Here is a 14,876-nt window from a genome sequence, read left to right as displayed (position 1 = left end):
GAAGGCTTCAAACAGTGCCTGGCACAAGTTAAGGCTGTGCAGGTGTTTGTTAAATAAATAAAAAGGGACACCCATGCTCTTACACACTACACAGACTGCTGTCCATCTCAAAGATCTCTTCCCAGTCTGGTTGGGCTATGATTTTAGGAATGGCCATGTCCCCTTTTTGCTCCCCTCTTCACAAAGGTGGAAAACAGAGACTGGCAAATACAGAATATGACATAATGAAGGGCTATAGACTGCCCTCATTCCCAAACCACGGTCTCAAAGCAAACACTGCTGATTCTCAGAGAGTGTCTGTGTGATTGAGAACTGTGAATTCACTCCTGGGCATCTTTAAAAGAAAAAGAAATTGGCACAACATTTATGTTGCAGTTTGACATTAAATCTGCAGGCCTTTGCCGGTCTGTAAGTCATTCAGAACCTTCATATCACTTAAGCTTAGAGTTTCTTTGTTGTAATTATCTGAGGAGAAGAGATAAGCCCTTCAACCATCATGAAAAATTTACCATGTCTCATCTTTTGACGAATCGTTTGGAGGCAGTTTTGCCCATTGTGTTTCTGACCATTGTTTAACTGTAATGTCCAGGATAAAGGGTTTAATTCTGATTTCTGATATTCTAGCAGAAATTACCAGATATCTTGTGAAATAAGCTGCTGTTCCAGCATGTCTGTATTTGCCAGTTCCTGTGTATTACATACCCATTTGTTACAATTCATTCATAAATTTTTACACTTGAGCAAGTACTGTATGCTAGGCACACTATTTAACAACTTTCTTTGGAACAGTCAAAGAAGTGTCCAGGATGTGCATGCTATGTCTCCTAATTTGCCATTCAGAGGAAAAGAAGAAAGTCACAGAAACTCAATTTTACATCAAACAATTTACATAGAGGTCAGGGAAGCTGACACCGTGAGTCATAAGAGAACGTCAAGTTGGCCAAGCGCAGTCCATGAATAGAATCACTTCACAAAGCTCCTTGCCAACTACATCCAGACATGGGCACAGCCTGCTTTCCTCATTCTGCTCAGGAGCAGTTTCTCCTTGAGTCTTTCCTGTGCAAACCAACCTGAACTGTTGAGGTCTGCCCAGCTCTATGTGCAGTTTTAAAGACTGCGGCAGGTGGAAAGTTTTCTTCCTATGGGTGCCTAGGTCTTCCTTTCCCTTGCTGGTGGGAGGAACGGCAGCGACCCACAATTCCTCGGGCTCCCCTGCCCAGCGTAGTTTCAGCGATAGTAGCTGACAATGTAATACTCTTTCAGCAGCTGATTATAATTAAAAATATCAGAATAATTAAAGTCCTCAGCTTGACAAGCAGAGCCATAACTTTGCCTTCAGACATTCCTCTCTAATTAGTTAATTAATCCTAATGCAAATTATAAGCAATAATTAGTCAGCCAAGCTTGACATAAAAGTCTGCTGACTTACAGCTAAAAGGCTTTCTGGTTGCTGGTTTGTAGTTTCTAAAGGTGTCTTTTGTCCACTCATGGTTTCTGCATTCATCCTGCTTCGAACTTTCTGCCGACACACAGATACTCAAAGCAATTCGAGCTGGAGAAAACCACAGCTATAAAAACCTGTATTACCACAGGCATTTTTCGGTTTGACATAATAAATTGCATTCTTGGTATCTGTATTGAATATCAATATGGAGCATATCTTACTCAGAAAAAAAAAATAAAAAACAGAGTGAGAAGGTAGAGGGGAGGTGGGGATATTTTGACCAAAGCATGGTCTGGGATATGTTCCACATTCATTTGCACTAGATCACTGGGGTGCTTTTTAAGCATGTGCCAAGAAATTGAGTCATAATGAAGCATATCTGAAATTTGATATCCCTGTAATAGAAAAGCTAATATTTGATCCAGATTTTCAGTGAATTTAAACAGATCCGGAATCTGTTAAGTGAGATAATTTGAATTATCTTCTGATACATCTAAACCTGAGTATTATATTTACTACATTATCTCTGCTACTAATGAGCAAAGTTCCCTCCTTCCAAATCTGAGAGAGGTACAAAAGCATGATCTTACGGAACACTGGGTCAGTAGTTTCTGGCCACCTCAGACAATCAAATACTCTGCCACCAGTCACCCCAAATCGTGACTGTCCAGTGGCCCAAACAGTCTGTTCTGTGGACTAGAAGGCAGACCCTGAAGAGATGATGTCAGAGTAACAACAAAACTAGAGCTAAATCAACATGGCAACATATCTCCCAAATGCTATCCTTGGCCCTAACTCCATGGCTTGGAAAGAATATTCTCTAGTTTCTTCCCCTCAGCCATTGCTCAAGGCTCTCTCAACCAAAACAGAACTCTACCCTTAAAATACTACCCCAATGCACCCCACCTCCCCTTCCCAACTACAACCATAACCTTTTCTTTTCCATAACTGATAAGCTTTTAAAGGAAGAGTCCACATCCATTTTTCTACTCCCTCAACTTCCTTTTACCTTCCAAGGAACTGGGATCTGGCTCCTACCTCCACCACTCTATTGAAACTTTCAATATGGTTATAAATGACTTGCTAATTGTCAAATCCAATGATAATTCTCCTGTCCCATCCTTTTCTTAATATAAATTTTTACTGAAGCATAGTATACAAATATATATATGTATATACATATATCTTCACTCTCTATGTATATACACTCTCTACATATATGTATGTGTATGTGTGTGTGTATATATACAAATATACAATTCAGGCTAATGTTCTGATCTCAAGATGCTTAACTTAATCATATATGCAAAATCCTTTTTGCCATGTAAGGTAACATATTCACAGATTCCAGATCAGGACATGGATACTTCTGGGGTGGTGTTATTCTGTCTAGCACACCACGTAACCATTACCCAAATCTCAAACATTACCAGAACCTAAAAGACCTCTCAGGTCCCCTTCCGATTATACCTCCCACCATGGGTAACCACTATCCTATTTAACACCATCTATCTAACACCATAGATTAGATTTGCCTGTTTTAAATTTTAATAAGAGGAATAATGTGAGAGACACTTTTTGTGTCTGGCTTCTTTTGGTCAAAATTGTTTGTGACATTTATTCATAATGTTTATTTCTACTGCAATATGGTATTTCAATATATGAATATACCACAACTTATTAACCATTCTACTATTGACAAACATTTGAGTCATTTCCAGTTCTTGGCTATTGCAAATAGTGTTGCTATTAACATCCAAACATGTCTTTTGGATCACATATAAATACATTTCTCTTTCATCTTTAGTAGATGCCAGGAGCCGCCCACCAGTCCTCTAAACCTCTACCCAAGGAGAGAGATGAGGGAACGCACGGCGGACCCACAGAAGATGGCGATCGGCCGTTCCTGATCCTACTCATGCTGCTAATCTTAGCAATATTGCTCTTGCTGTTCTTTTTCTGTACATGGGGTTATTTTGGGGAAAATCTCTCCACGCAGGGGAAAGAAGCTGGTGTAACCTGGTCTTCTAGGGAGGGTTCAGGGAAACAACAGCCTGAAGGGAAAACACGTTCTGACCCCCTCCTAGAGAGGCGGAAAAGGGAGCTTGGACAGCCCTCAAGGAGGAAGCCTTCTAATAATCAGCCTCAAAAGAGAACATTCTCTCCTCAGGTCCTTCTAGGAGGTAGATATTATCCTAGGCCTGTTAGGACAGGAGGTAAATGGTGGCACCCACCCAGGAGCAAAGGCACGCAAAAACTACCCCTTCCTAAGACAACTCATGATCCTGATAAAGTTGCAGAAAAATATCATAATATATTGACACAGAGGAACTGCGATTATGATGAGGATTGGGAACCCTACAAAATAGTTAATGGTAAAAGAGAAACCCCAAGCACTGTGCCTGTATGGCTTTTGATCAGATGGAGCTAGGGGCCTGTGTGTACTTGGTCCCCTTATACTTTGCAATTCCTCTGCTTTCATTATTACAGGAATAAAGATAGAGGCTTAGGGCCATTCAACCCATGGGGAACTGAGTCTAGACGTTGCACCCTGTTTTGCAATCAGTCTTAGACATCTAGACGCCTAGTAGACATATAGAAAAGGTCAATATCTATATTTAATAAAGGTTGCTTGCTTCTCATAGACATACTGTGCTAATATTATAACAAGATATGCTTATGTACCCATTTTGTTTGCCCAAATTATGTACTGGGATAATTCCATGAAATCATAAACACGTGACTTGGACCCTATATAAGTGCTTGAATGCTTCGAATAAATCAGACTTGGAAACCTCACTTCCAGTCTCACCACCTCTCATTCTTCGACACCGTCCATCCCTCAGGAAACCTGGACTCTGCTGGAGCTGGACTCCGGCAAGTGGACACAGTTTTCCAAAGTGTGTGTATCAAAATTCTAGCTGTACCCCAACCTTTCTAACTTGGTATTGTCTACCCTTTCACTGTCCCACCATTTTGATCACTCTGTAGCATCTGACATTCTAGACTTCTGAAAAAACTCTCCTCCCTTGGCTTCTAGAACATCATTCTCTCATAAAACTCTTCAGTACCATTCTGACTATTTTCTGTCAGTTTTTAGATCCTCTTCTCTTGTGCATCACTACTCATCTTTATTTTCCCCTTTCTTCCAGTCACTTCTCTTAAATTATTTTTCAATGTTATTACCCAGTCTCCATAGCAGGAGACTATGAGGCCTTTCATAGTTTGGTTCTTAATTCTTGCTTGAACCTATCTGGAGCAAAGTATGGCTGCCTATCAACACTTTCTGCTCTTTATCCTGGACATACACTAAACTATACTTCCAGGCCTCCTTGGAGTTAATGAAGCATTTGACTGAGTCGCACATGGAATGTGGGCAGAAGTGATGTCTGACATTTACAAGCTTAACAGCCCTTCCCAAACCCCTATGCTCCATCCTGTTTTCTTTCTCTTCCTAGAGAATCTCAGGTACCATATATTGAAGACGGTGGTAGCAAAAGATGGAAGGCTGATTCTAAAGATCTGAATCAGCGCTTGAAGGAGAACTAGCTGACATACATCGGATGCAATATGAATGAGAAAGACTCTTTCATAGTGTTAAGCCACTGGGATTGGAGGGTTGTTTATAATAGCGGTTAACATACTATAACAAACATAGAAATTGGTAGCTTGAAGTGAGATGCTGCGAAAACAAATGTCTCAAATATATAAACTATATGTCAAAGAAACAGATACGGCAGATTGTTGATCTGTATTATGCAGTGGTGAAGTGTTTGGTAAAACTGTCACTTGAAAAATGTAAGAAGGAGACCATGTGCCTACTGAATTGGCAACTCTATGGGAAGCGGTTGAAGGAAAGGCAGTGAGAGTGTGTGGTGGCAACTGATGGCTCCGTTTGCAAGGCATTTGAAGAAAGATGAGCTCATGAGAAATTTGGTTGGTAAGCAACAAAGAAACAAAATACACAACAAAATTCGATATTTTAAAGCTTTAGAATAACCAACTTTTTCTACACTCCAACAAGTAGAAAAGTAAGATTGATAAAGCTTTTGACAAAGGCCCCTTAAAAGCTAGCCTTGGGCAAAGGATTGGCCTTTCCACTAAAGCCAGTTATCTTTACGATAACCAGCATTAGATTGAGAGAAAATAGATGCATGGGAGTAAAGAAGCAAATAAATAAAGTATATTTGGGGATAATGTCCAGAAAAGAAATTTGGATATGATTTCTGCCATATGGAACCGATTGGAAACAAATAGATCAGAGGTTTATTAAATTTTTAAGGAACTGCATTGTCAAAGAAACTGTTCGCCTAGATTTTAAAAGTACCTGACCGCTCAAGATTTAAAATAACCCCTCTGGTCCCCCCAACATTTTAGGAACAGGAAGATGTCTTCAAAACGTACACAGCCCCAAGGAGGGAAGTCTCCACACCACCCACTTCAGATACACACATAGAAGATAATAAACAAGGAAAACTTCCCCAAAGGGCAGAACCATGGAGAAAAATGGAAAGAAGTTCCTCCAAGAGACCTCATCAAATAACTTCTCCTCCTATAGGGAAAAGAAACTTCCAGAATTCCCAGTGCTGTTACAGACCAATTACTGTGGTGTCACACCCTTTCCTAAACAGCAATTTGTAGCAGTCACTGTGATGCACCTTCTGGATTCCACTACAGGACTGAAGAATTTAATTCCCCAGCTCTTGGGAATGCTGAATGCAGCCTTCAGACAATACTTTTTAATAACTGTCTCAGCCCAAGAGAGTTGCTTCACACTTTGTCCAAGGTCATGCCCCTTTCCAGAGTATCCAAATTCAATAACGGGTCAACCTCAGGTATAAAGGTCCAGCCTCCTCGCCCTACCTTGGGGCAATTCTGAAAGGCTCCCCAGCTTCATCATGGCGTTGGCTGAGGACTGTGTTGAGACTGCTTTCTTCCCTTTACTTCCACAGGAAGGGCCCTTCCTGACAAACCTCCTGCATGGTAAATTCTGTCTCAAAGTCTGCTTCCTGGGGAGCCAGACTATGACAGAAAGTATATTCCAATTAACTTGTCCTTGCTCCTCCATGTTCTATTAAGTGGAGATGGGGTGTAGATAATTTTCCTTTATTGTTCTTCGATCACCACATCCTGACTGGATGTCTGAGCATCACCTGGAGGTCCTGGATGTGAAGATGGATGCAGTGACTGATGGGGCTTTAGGCTGGAGGAAGCAAATGGAAACCTCATGAACGGAAGGGTAAGATGTGGCAGAGAATGCCAGTGTTTGTCCATATCTATGCTTCCACTGAGAGGGTAACAAGGGTCCCCAAACCAATTCCACCCATTCCAGATTCTCCTGAGGGATGGCTTAGATGTAACTACAATAATTACTTTAAAAGCTAACTTTTCTCTTGTAGCACCATCAATCATTGATTCCTTAATCAATAAATCAGTAATTTAATTGTTGCATGTCTGTATGTCTTCATTGTTGCTGTTGCAGAGGGAAGTAGAGGGGCTGGTATCCATTGGGGAATAGTGATAGATGAGGAAAGGGAAACCCAGACTTTTCCATTTCAAAGACTGCATCCGACTAAGAAAGTGATTGTCCCCCATCACCTCCCTACCCTCACCAAAACAAAAAATGTGCCCTTTACGTCTCTGTGTCTACAATGACCGCCGAAGCCCAAATCTGGGGTGAGAGAAATCAGTCCATTAAGAATCTCCATCTTCAGGTCACATGACATTTCCACTAGTACAAACTTGCAGTTAGTAAAAAAAAAATTAACCACCTCTTAAAAGGTTCCTGCTTCCCACTTTTCCCTCCAGCATGCATTTACTCTTATCATCCTCCTCATCCAATAGTATTTATTAAATGGCCACATTTGCATGGCACCGTACCTGTGATTTTCCATTTCTCTCCAAGGATGATTTCCTGGTTTAGAAGTTTTAATGGCTGCTCCTTTGAAAATGTCTTAAGAGGGTTTTGACTGTAATTCCTTTTCTCCTAGCTCTTATTTAATAGGTACCAATGCCTATCTTTTGCCTGGGGTGTTGGGTTAGGGAGAGGAAGATTCATTAACCATGGTGAGTTATGGATTTCAATGCCCTGGCTACTTCATTTCTCATATCCAAGTAGATCATTTCCTCCCTAGTCCTCCTGAGCCCAAGGATGCATATATTGTAAGTAGCCTTAATCTGCTTCATTAGAACATTTTTTTTAACTTTACAAGAATGATACCACCAATATTACCATATTACTTCTGGTGATGTGCATGGCAGTATAATCATACATTCCTACTTGCTGGCAGTAATAATAGTGATTTAGTTGTGGTTGTAAGAGTAGGGAAACCATACAATTTTAAAGCTTGGAGATATTGAGGTTAATCTCATTTTCAGATATAGAAACGTAGATCCAGGGACGTGAAGTACCTTGCCTAAGGTTACACCATAGTGACTAATGCCTGAAAAAGCGTGAAATCTTAGGTCTCCAGACTCATCACCTTGTATGCTCCCCCAATGCACCCTTTTGAGTAGCAGAGTGCTGCAGATGTCAAGAAAGTTTCCAAGGTGTTTTAGAATCAGAAACAGCAGTGCCACCCGTGGTTATTATATAGCATACTACAAAAGAGAAAAATGTGTCGTTAGTTACACCCTGGAAATATTTCAGCTGGACCATTCCCCTCCTCTCCCTCTTTATGTTTCAATGAATAGTCTTACTTGGCTTATGCCCTGGAATACTAGCAGAAAATTTCTCCCTACGAGAACAGCCATATCTTCTCCTGGGGCACAAATGTCTCACCATCCCCACTGTATTCCCAGCTTTCAGCACCAACTAAACTGTTTCAAAGAAGCAGAATTGTACCTATATCCGTGAAAAATAGTTAACTGCTTTGGTTCAGAGACTATGACTTCTACTTAGATTTGGCTGTGATGAAAACTAAAACAGGTGTTTATTTTTTCTCTCTTTTCTGGAGCACTGGGTCCCAACTGGGGTGATACCACCCCTCCGCCCAAGGAACATTTGGTAATGTCTGGAGACATTTTCTGTTGTCTCAACTGAGAGGGTCTTATTGGCATCTAATGGGTAAAGGCCAAAAATGCTGCTAAGTATCCTACACTTCACAGGACAGCCCTTACAACAAAAACTTATCCAGGCAGAATGTCAGTGTGCTAAGGTTGAAGAACATGCCTTAGTGTACTCTCTCCCCTCCCAGAACCCCTGACATTATGAAGTCACTGTCCTAACATTCTTCGGGGACTTGGCTCTCAGCTATCACCATAAGAAGTTACATCTTCGTCTCTAGATTTCTCTTTTTAGCAGAGGACTTAGGAAGCCCATAGAGGAAAGAGCTCTGGACCAGGAGCGAGGTTTCCTGGCTTCATAAATTTCCAATTATATGATCATCTACAAAATAGGGATAATAATTTCCTCTTACTTCATTGGTTTGGTACAAAAATAATAAAATAAGGTAGTTCCTGCTAAAGTGCTTCATAAACTCTAAAGTGCTACACAAATACATGGCATTGTCATGGTAAGCAGTAATTAAGAACAAAGGGATGGGTTTCTAAGAATGGAATTTCAAGCATGGTGACAGCAGGTACTTCTGGTTCAGATGCTTGTCCATCATCTCTCTAATTCCACAACAGAGGTGGCAAATTCTTCACCAATGCTCAACACCAGCTCTATATTTCCTGTTTTTAAATCCTCCGTGGTTGGATTAGCACATGAAAAAGTGCTAATCACATGGTAGATACTTAATAAACTATTGACACACAAGTTGTACTACAATGTTCCATACATAGCTATGAGGACAAAGTCTTCTCCACCTCTTCTAATTCATAAAAACTCACATTTAATGAACCTCTCTATGGTTTTACCAAGCTTCCTTTTCCTGTCATCACAACAGAAATTGGTTAATGGTCCAACAGATTTCATTTACTGAACTTAATTTGATTTAGCACTTCTTATATACCAGACATTGTGTTAGGAACTGAAGATGTAAATAATAACAGAGGCTAACATGTATTACAGTCCAGCTCTGTGTCAGTCACCGTGGCAGGCACCTCATCACCTCATCTCTAACATTCCCAGAAGAGTGTGAAGTAGACATCTATTCCCATTTGATAAACAAGGCAACTGAAATTCAGAGAGCTTACACGATTTATCTAAGACACTAAGCTAACAAGAATAACCACTACAACTGAGATTCAAACTCATCTCTCTCTGGTAGAAGATACCCTGCTCTGTTCCACTGACCCTAACAGCCTTCTCTAGTTCTGGGTCCGTGCTAGAAATACACATCAAAACACCTGCATACCCAGGTACCATTATAGGAGTCAGAAAACATCTGTGCTACAGAATGGGGTGATAATGGCCACAATACCCAATAATAATGGGAGAATCTCTCAGGGCAACTCCAGCCATGCATGCTGTTAGTGTGAATGAATAACAAAAATGCCTAAATCCCTCTCTTTCTCCACTGCTTAAAATTTGTGTGCAAAATAAAAATAGTTTCAGCAGCTCACGGTGGATTTCTGTAGTGCAAGTTGTCCCAAACAGTGAGGTGAGGAGGACAAGATTAGTGGCCAAAGATTTGTGTTTCAATTCCAAATGAATGAAGCCTGACTCAGACATGTCTTTGTTCTTTCCTATCCATTGAATTCACTTCAATTACATTCAGTGAGTACTGGCTGAGTCATGACTGTTTGTCTAGTGCTGTGGGAAACAACAATGGTGTGACATGAGGACAGCCATCAAAGAGTTTACTATGAGGGGAAAAGAGTTAATAAGAGCCTAATAAAAGCCAGCTGATACCCACATACTAAACTTCACACGATCAAGTTTATTCATCACGCTCCTTCTCTGACAGACTCAGGTATTCTGTGAACATGTAAGTGCTTGAGGCGCCATTCCCCACCCTCAAGGCACTCCCAATGTAATGACACCAGAGTACAATATGGACAAGTAATACAGTGGGAGAAACTGGTGCTGGCAGGTGTGATCAGGGCAGCTTCAAAGATGTGGTGCAGTTGACTTAGAATAGCACCTGAAGTACAGGGAACATTTATATTGTCTTCCAGGAATGTATTTTGGGGCAGAATCTGGTGAGGTTCTATTCATGACTCAATAATCAGCTACTATATTGCTATGAGCGACAGGTGTTTATAAAGACATCACTATGTGCCTTCTCTGAGATACTAATCTAAAAAGAGTAACCAATGACAGGTTCAAAAGTGTGGGAAAACAACTAAAATTGAAAAGTAATTTCACATTACTCAAGAGAAATACTTAATTCTGTTGACAATAGAAACTCTCATGTGCAAAGGACGTTTTGCATGCTTTTACGTATTTTACTTTCATGGCAACATACTCTTTTCTATCCTTTAACTTAAGTCTTTATTTAAAAATAGATAGTTCTGTAAGTGCTTTAAAAAAATTCCAAAAAAGCAAACTGAAAACAGGAGAAGAATGTACACAAGAAAAATAGGGACATTCTCCCCAAATGTAAGAATTGAAATGTAATTATTAAATCACATACAAAAGAAAACATTTGCATTCTGTGCATAGTCTATAGAATTTGGGTTTAAAATAGTGAGTTGGTAAAATCTGCAGCCTTGAAGTACCTAGGACCATGAACTCCCATTTTTATCTAACTATTAATAAGAATATGACTTCATTTTTAGTGGTCTGCTTTCAAAGACCAGTAATTAAATAATAAAACTATATGACTCACTGAGAGCCACTGCCATGTATACAACGTCACTCAGTGTAGCTTCAGCAGGTTTCTAGTTCATTATGAACACCGGAGGTCATTTTAACATATGTGTTAGTCAGCTTTGCTGCAGTAAGAAACAACTCCAAATCTCAGTGGTTTAGAACAAACACATTTATGTCTGGTTTTTGTTATGAGGCAGAGGCTTAAGTTTACCTGCGGTGGCTCTATGTCACCCGTTTTCTCATTCTGGTTGAAGAGCTAGCTCTTATTTGGGAGATGCCTTCTTGTGGCAGCAGGAAGAGTCTGAGAGATGGCAGAAACATGCGACGCCTCTTAAAACTTCTGCTTGGGTCTGGCACTCTGTCACTTCTTCTCACATTGCATTGGTCCAGCAAATTATGTGGCCAACTGATAATGAGGTAGGGAAGCAAACTCTGCCTATAAGAAGATGATGGAAACAGGGAGGGACTTTGCGAAGGGATCAAAAAGTTTGAAAAATGATATAGTCTACCACAATAAATGCATGTATTTGCTGATTCATCAATTTTTTTAAATTCTAAAACATGTTATTATTGATGTTTTTGTCACAGCTAATTAGAAAATTAGTAGATCACCTCTTAGATAAGTGAATAGACTGTGTGTCTGAAGTATGGTAGAGGGAATAAAGGAAAAGAAATAGAGGGAAAACAAGGCATATATATAACCCCTGCAGACCTGTAACCCCTAAGTTACCTTTAATGAGAGGCTTAATAATTAGATTCTCTGGACTTTCACCAGAAACAAGAGAAAAGCTCTCCATAGTGGAGTCTAAGACTTTCAAACCTACTAATATTCTAGTCACATGATATTGAAAAGAAACATTCATTTAAATATCATCTTTAAATGTTTAATAAATGCTTGGGTTTACATTAGCAAATACATACAAACTTCCCAATCTGCTTATTTCATGGGCTTTTTTCCTCTTATGGCTATTCACAGACAATTTAGATCTGCAAGTTTTAACCATTTAACTTCCTGAGAAAGGAAATTGAAACAATAACAGCAAATGTGTTCCCAACTCACGTATGGAAGTAGTTATTTCAGGTTAATTATTATCAAGAACTGTGCAAGCCTAAGAATGCGATTAAACATTAGCCTGTGAGATATTTAACAGTGGGGTTCTACAATAAAAACAGAAGATTGTTCTTTCTAGGCTTTTTTCTACATTGTCCCAAACTACACATGTGAATGAAGCTAATGTCTAAATAATTAAATGATAATGTCATTATTATTCAGTGTAGGAATACACTTGAGAATCAAATTGAATCAGGTTTTTTTTTCCCCTTGTGGCACAATAACAATTCGTGTTCAACCTTACTTAATATATTCCTTGGTTAACAGAAAAATCAGTCTGTATACTCATTGGTTTCTAGAAGAGAACCAGGCCTATGTGACTGAGGGATACGGCAATGGAAAAAAAAAAGTACTAGCCCTGGGCTAAATGTGAATTAGCCTAAGAACAGCACCTCGGTACATTTGCCCTAAACTCTTTCCTCATTCCCATCCCTTAGGCATCCAATGCCCTCCATCCCTGTTCCACCTCATTCCCTAAAACTGGTATTTGTATTTTCACTCAGTCTCCATTTGCATGAAAAGCTCCATTCCCTTTAAACATTCAGACAGCACTCAATAAGTGTCAGACGTAGTTCTAATCACATTCCATGTATGAACTCATTTAATATTCACATCAACTCTGAGACAAATACCCTTATTACTCCTATTTTACAAATGAGGAAATTGAGTTATACAGTGGATGGGTGACTCTGCTAAGGTGAACCCAGGCATTCTGATTTGACAGCCTGTGTTCTTACCTCTAAAGCTACAGAAGAGAGAGACTCTCACACTTCCACTGTTGTCTTTGATTGCGCAGTTTCGAAATGTCATCTTGGATCATTAAAACCCACAGAAAGATATAAGGTTTTTTTTTAACAGAACCCATGAACACTAACTGGGAGAATACTGCCATTAAAAGGGTTGGGGAAATGGGTTTAGGAAGATGTCTTCACCCGCCCTCTGTGCAAGGACCCCTGAGTCTCTCTGAGCTGTTATCCCATGGCTGACACTATAGAGATTATTCAGCCAGGTTCTTCAATACTTTTCCATGAGTTTCCTTTCATTTGCTTTGATATCAAATTTCCACCCATGATTGTGAGATAACTCAAACCCTGGAAGGACCTGTTACAACCTCCCTTTTGATGCTTTTCCTATGGTAGGAAACTCATTATGGTAGAAAAACAACAAAGGTGTACAGGTTTAACCCTTAGGATTTTCAAATAATAAAGACCAGAAAAAAAAATCTGCTAAAAAACTAGGGAATTTTTAAAAGCTATTTAAAAATAAATGCAAGCCTGTTAATAAAATAAATCAGAGAAGATGCACAAAAACCTATCCTTAAGTATTTTATTCTCTTTGATGCGATTGTAATGGGATTATCTTCTCAATTTCTTTTTCTATCAGTCCATTGTTAGTATATAGAAACACAACTGATTTCTGTATATTGATTTTGTATCCTGCAACTTTACTGAATTCGTTTATTCGTTCTAACAGTGTTTTGGTGGGGTCTTTAGAGTTTTCTGTATATAATATCATATCATCTGCAGATAAGAACAGTTTTACTTCTTCCTTTCTGATCTGGGTGCCTTCTCATTCTTTTTTCTTGCCAGATGCTCTGGTTAGGACCATATTGAATAAAAGTGGTGAGAGGGGGTCTCCTTGTCTTGTTCCTGGTGTTAGAGGAAAAGGTTTTAGCTTTTCACTGTTGAGTATGATGTTAGTTGTGGAAACGTCATATACGGCCTTTATTATGTTGAAGTACAATCTCTCTATACCCACTTTGTTGAGAGTTTTATCATGGAAGGATATTGGGTTTTGTGAAATGCTTTTTCTGCACAAAAATAAAACTAACTAAAACTATCTTAAATGCATTTTAGAATAAAGCAGGTTATATATAAATAAAATATGAATATAAAACAATCAGAAGAGAGCAGTTTCCGGAATATGGTGAGCTAAGTTGTTAAAAGCATCCTTTGCACCCCCCTAAATAAAATGGTAAAAAGGGATAATATACTTTTTAGTCATCTTAAAATTCCAAAGAATGGGTGAGTTATAGAAAATTAGCAAGCCAAAATCTAACTCAAACCTCTTTCTCAGAGAATTAAGGGAAGCCACTCTTGCCTTAAGGCATTTGCAGGATTTGACAAACTCTGGCTTTCTAGTCTGTCTGGTTCACAAGATGGTCAAAAGCCACAATCTAATAGGCTAATAGGAAACTCTCCCACTCATGGAGCTAGGACTTCACAGAGCTACACCCTTAGGATACAGATGAACCAAAAATAAAGCTATCTCAATTCTCCACCCCTTGTTAAAGTTAGCTTAGCTCTGTTCGGAAGAGAGCAGTCATGGTTGTGAGTAACCACAAACCTGCCATCAGTAGGAGTTGCCATACAAAAATTTTATGCACACACACCCTCTCAAAAAAATTTTTTTTAAAAAAGGAAAGCCTTATGCCATTAAATTAAATTAATTTATTATGTATCTGATAGATGATAATGGAAACCCTCCCTGGTTGAATATAACTATTAATTTTAGTGTGGGAAAAATTCTCATGAATAATATTATAAGAAAAATATGACACATGTAATAGAAATAAAAAAGCATAGCAATAAGTGGCATAAGCAAGAAATAGTAGTAATGAG

At 39.2% G+C, this 14,876-nt stretch overlaps 1 long non-coding RNA gene across 1 annotated transcript in view; it reads right to left on the bottom strand.

Annotated features, from left to right (window-relative positions):
* The window catches only part of LOC139077357 (uncharacterized), a 102,053-nt gene extending 90,473 nt beyond the window's left edge, over positions 1-11,580 (bottom strand). The window contains exon 1 of the long non-coding RNA XR_011529802.1: positions 11,356-11,580. This is a non-coding gene — a long non-coding RNA (uncharacterized lncRNA). The remainder of the gene's footprint in view (positions 1-11,355) is intronic.
* Positions 11,581-14,876: the final 3,296 nt, after the last annotated feature.

The sequence above is a fragment of the Equus przewalskii genome, chromosome 19, assembly GCF_037783145.1.
Source record: "Equus przewalskii isolate Varuska chromosome 19, EquPr2, whole genome shotgun sequence".
In the NCBI taxonomy this organism is placed as follows: Eukaryota; Metazoa; Chordata; class Mammalia; order Perissodactyla; family Equidae; genus Equus; species Equus przewalskii.
The sequence above is the reverse complement of the archived record's forward strand: the minus strand, read 5'-3'. Positions and strand labels throughout refer to the sequence as shown.